Source organism: Phocoena sinus, chromosome 7 (genome assembly GCF_008692025.1).
Source record: "Phocoena sinus isolate mPhoSin1 chromosome 7, mPhoSin1.pri, whole genome shotgun sequence".
Classification (NCBI taxonomy): domain Eukaryota; kingdom Metazoa; phylum Chordata; class Mammalia; order Artiodactyla; family Phocoenidae; genus Phocoena; species Phocoena sinus.
In genome coordinates this window covers 5237663-5242634 of record NC_045769.1, presented here as the reverse complement: position 1 = coordinate 5242634, position 4972 = coordinate 5237663, and the positions used below count along the sequence as shown (strand labels likewise).

Here is a 4972-nt window from a genome sequence, read left to right as displayed (position 1 = left end):
TAATTTTTAAAACAAAAATTGATGTTAAAAATTATAAAACAAAAGAAATTATTAAAAATTAAAAGTAGAACCATTTTACAGAAAAGAACAGAAATTCTAAAACTTTTTTTTAACATCTTTATTGGAGTATAATTGCTTTACAATGGTGTCTTAGTTTCTGCTTTATAACAAAGTGAATCAGTTATACATATACATATGTTCCCATATCTCTTTCCTCTTGCGTCTCCCTCCCTCTAAAATTTCTTAATTAAAAACAAATAGAAGTTAAGTGAAATAAGCAGGACCATATAATGAAAATCATTAAATTTCAATGAAATAATACAACACACCCCAGAGGCAATTTAAGACTAAGGTCATTGAAACCTGAGATTCCAAGAAAGAAAGGGAAACAGATGAAGCTTCAAGGAAAGGTGAGTGCCTTACAGGGTGTGCCAGCCCTCAGCCTCAGGGGCTAGTGGCTAGTGAGGACCAGAAGGACACTGTCTCCCAAATCGCTGGCCCTTCACTTTCAGGTAGATCACTACCCACAGGTGCAGACTTATGTCCAGGGAGCCAGTGCCTTAAAGAGCCTTCCAAGTATGTATTTGTATAAAGATTCACTTTGCTGTACACTTGAAACTAACACAACATTGTAAATCAATTACACCCCAATAAAAATTAAAAGAAACCTACCTCTTAGTACCTGGACATAGGAAGCAATTAATAGGAATATGCCGAGTTTCATGAGAGAAAACGTCTCATTAGTTGATAACCAAGAGGCCTCAATGAAATGGAGATGCAGAAATACTGCTGGTTGCAGGTCATTGTAAGCTTCTTGCATTATTCCTTCTCTTTGGTGACAATACATAAAATAGTTCATGGATTAATCTGAGCTAACATTAGAAAACAAATATTCTCTAAGCATAGCCTACCACCTCATCTCTGTTCATCTGTTGGCTTCTATTATTTTGTTTCTTCTATGCAAAGAAGTTTGCTTACTTGGAAGTAAAGTGTTTGAAATATCACCAACAAATTAAAAAAAAAAATCCCTGTAAGCTTTCAGAAGTGCAGCTTTTTCCCAGGCTACACTCACCCCAGCCTCCACCCATAGGCCAGGGGTTCTGTCTTCTGCTGGAGGTGGGGGAGCTGTCCAGTCCCCCCAGCACCAAGGAGTTGGCACATCTGTGCCCTGCACGGAGCAGTGGTTCCCCCGCGGCGTGGGGAGGACCCAGGAGTCCCGCCGTCCTCTTGTAGCTGCCCTCAGCCCAACTCCATGTCTCTTAAGGCACCTACCAGGTGCAGTCTGCCCTACACACTGCCTGCCCAGGCATCACAGTTCTCCTGTAGGAACTGGGATCCCTTGGACACAAAACTGTTGTCAACCACAGCCTAACCCTGACCCCCAGGAGAATCAGCCCACACCCTCCATAGACAGCTGTGGAGAAGAGACATAAGGTGGCCCAGAAACCTCCAAATGAGCAAAACTTGATTAGTCTCCATGGGGTAGGACAGGACAATGCACGTCCACAAGCCTTTAGTTCATGGTGGCTAGTTAGGAGGGGGTGTAGCTCAGTGATAGAGCACATGCTTGGCATGTATGAGGCCCTGGGTTCAATCCCCAGCACCTCCAGATATTGGCTCTATTTTTCTCTAGTGGAATAATGATGGAATATTGTTCAAACATTGTGGCTAAAGCAGTCACTATGGGGGCCTAAAACACATGAAAGTGAGCAGAGATGCTCATTCCCTCTCCACGCAGATGCTCAGGTCCTAAGCTTCTCTGGGGGTCCACTGTACTTGCTCAGCACCTGCCTATAATGGAAGGGTGCCTGGAAAGTGCCCCTCTCCTCCTGGTTCTTATGTCATTGTTCCGTGGCTCCTCTTTGTAAATATCAGGACGGGCAGGGTGCCTGTTGCAGAGGAAGTGGAGGAGCTGCTCTGCAACGTCTCCAGGTCACACCCAGAGAGGACCTCAGCCTCTCCTGCAAATGCACTGGGCTCCTTGCCCAGAACTCTTTAAAAATCAGCATGGAGGAGACCTTCAAGATGACGGAGGAGTAAGACGTGGAGATCACCTTCCTCCCCACAAATACATCAGAAATACATCTACATGTGGAACAACTCCTACAGAACACCTACTGAACGCTGGCAGAAGACCTCAGACTTCCCGAAAGGGTGCGTGAGGAGAGGAGATTCAGAGCACCGCCTAAACAAGGTCCAGAGATGGGCATGAGCCATGGCAATCAGTGCAGACACCAGAGACGGGCATGAAACGCTAAGGCTGCTGCTGCTGCCACCAAGGAGCCTGTGTACAAGCACAGGTCACTATCCACACCTCCCCTCACAGGAGCCTGTACAGCCCGCCACTGCCAGGGTCCCATGATCCAGGGACAACTTCCCCGGGAGAACACACATCATGCCCCAGGCTGGTAGTACGTCACGCCGGCCTCTGCCACCTCAGGCTCGCCCCGCACTCCGTGCCCCTCCCTGCCCCGGCCTGAGTGAGCCAGAGCCCCCGAGTCAGCTGCTCCTTTAACCCCGTCCTGTCTGAGCGAAGAACAGACGCCCTCCGGTGACCTACACACAGAGGCGGGGCCAAATACAAAGCTGAACCCCGGGAGCTGTGTGAACAAAGAAGAGAAAGGGAAATTTCTCCCAGCAGCCTCAGGAGCAGCGGATTAAATCCCCACAATCAACCTGATGTATCCTGCATTTGTGAAATACCTGAATAGACAATGAATCATCCCAAAATTGAGGCGGTGGACTTTGGGGGCAACTGTAGACTTGGGGTTTGCTTTCTGCATCTAATTTGTTTATCTTAGCTTAGTATTTAGAGTTTATTATCATTGGTAGATTTGATTTGGTTGCTCTCTTTTTTAGTGTTTGCCTAAAAAGTGTTTGCCTTTAGCTCTCTTTTTTATATATATATATAGATTTTTTTTCCTTTTTCTCTTTGTGTGTATGTGTATGCTTCTTTGTGTGATTTTGTCTGTATAACTTTGTTTTTACCATTTGTCCTATGGTTCTGTCTGTCCGTTTCTTTTTTTTTTCAGCATACTTTTTAGTACTAGTTATCATTGGTGGATTTGTTTTTGGTTTTGTTGCTCTCTTTCTTTCTCTTTCTTTATTACTTTTTAATTCTTTTTTTTAATAATTTTTTAATAGCTTTTTTCTTTTCTTTTCTTTTCTTTCCTTCTTTCTTTCTTTCTTTCCCCTTTTCTCCCTTTTCTTCTGAGCCATGTGGCTGATACAGTCTTGGTGCTCCGGCCAGGTGTCAGGCCCATGCCTCTGAGGTGGGAGAGCTGAGTTCAGGACACTGGTCAACCAGAGAGCTCCTGCCACACGTAATATCAAATGGTGAAAGCTCTCCCAGGGATCTCCATCTCAACGTTAAGACCCAGCTCTGCTCAACGACCAGCAAGCTACAGTGTGGGACACCCTATGCCAAACAACTAGAAAGACAGGAACACAACCTCACTCATTAGCAGAGAGGCCACCTAAAATCAAAATAAGGTCACAGACACCCCAAAACACACAACCAGACGTGGTCCTGCCCACCAGAAAGACAAGATCCAGCCTCACCCACCAGAACACAGGCACAAGTCCCCTCCACCAGGAAGCCTACACAACCCACTGAACCAACCTTAGCCACTGGAGGCAGACACCAAAAACAACAGGAACTACAAACCTCCAGCCTAGGAAAAGGAGGCCCCAAACACAGTAAGTTAAGCAAAATGAGAAGACAGAGAAACACACAGCAGATGAAGGAGCAAGGTAAAAACCCACCAGACCTAACAAATGAAGAGGAAATAGGCAGTCTACCTGAAAAAGAATTCAGAATAATGATAGTAGAGATGATCCAAAATCTTTGAAATAGAATGGAGAAAATACAAGAAAAGTTTAACAAGGACCTAGAAGAACTAAAGAGCAAACAGACAATGATGAACAACACAAGAAATGAAATTAAACATTCTCTAGAAGGAATCAATAGCACAATAACTGAGGCAGAAGAACGGATAAGTGACCTGGAAGATAAAATAGTGGAAATAACTACTGCAGAGCAGAATAAAGAAAAAAGAATGAAAAGAATTAAGGACAGTCTCAGAGACCTTTGGGACAACATTAAATGCACCAACATTCGAATTATAGGGGTCCCAGAAGAAGAAGAGAAAAAGAAAGGGACTAAGAAAACATTTGAAGAGATTATAGTTGAAAACTTCCCTAATATGGGAAAGGAAATAGTTAATCAAGTCCAGAAAGCACAGAGAGTCCCATACAGGATAAATCCAAGGAGAAACACACCAAGACACATATTAACCAAACTATCAAAAATTAAATACAAAGAAAAAAATATTAAAAGCAACAAGGGAAAAACAAATAACATACAAGAGAATCCCCATAAGGTTAACAGCTGATCTTTCAGCAGAAACTCTGCAAGCCAGAAGGGACTGGCAGGACATATTTAAAGTGATGAAAGGGAAAAACCTAGAACCAAAATTACTCTACCCAGCAAGGATCTCATTCAGATTCGATGGAGAAATTAAAACCTTTACAGACAAGCAAAAGCTAAGTGAATTCAGCACCACCACACCAGCTTTACAACAAATGTTAAAGGAACTTCTCTAGGCAGGGAAAACAAGAGGAGGAAAAGACCTACAATAACAAACCCAAAACAATTGAGAAAATGGTAATAGGAACATACATATCAATAACTACCTTAAATGTAAATAGGTTCAATGCTCCCACCAAAAGACATAGACTGGATGAATGGATACAAAAACAAGACCCGTATATATGCTGTCTACAAGAGACCCACTTCAGACCTAGGGACACATACAGACTGAAAGTGAGGGGATGGAAGAAGATATTCCACGCAAATGGAAATCAAAAGAAAGCTGGAGTAGCAATTCTCATATCAGACAAAGAGACCTTAAAATGAAGACTATTACAAGAGACAAAAAGAGCACTACATAATGATCAAGGGATCAATCCA

At 43.3% G+C, this 4972-nt stretch overlaps 1 non-coding gene across 1 annotated transcript; it reads left to right on the top strand.

The window, feature by feature from the left end:
• The first annotated feature begins 1537 nt into the window (after window positions 1-1537).
• On the top strand, window positions 1538-1609 carry TRNAA-GGC. Its single transcript has one exon. It is a non-coding gene; the product is annotated as a tRNA-Ala (tRNA).
• The last annotated feature ends 3363 nt before the right edge of the window (window positions 1610-4972 follow it).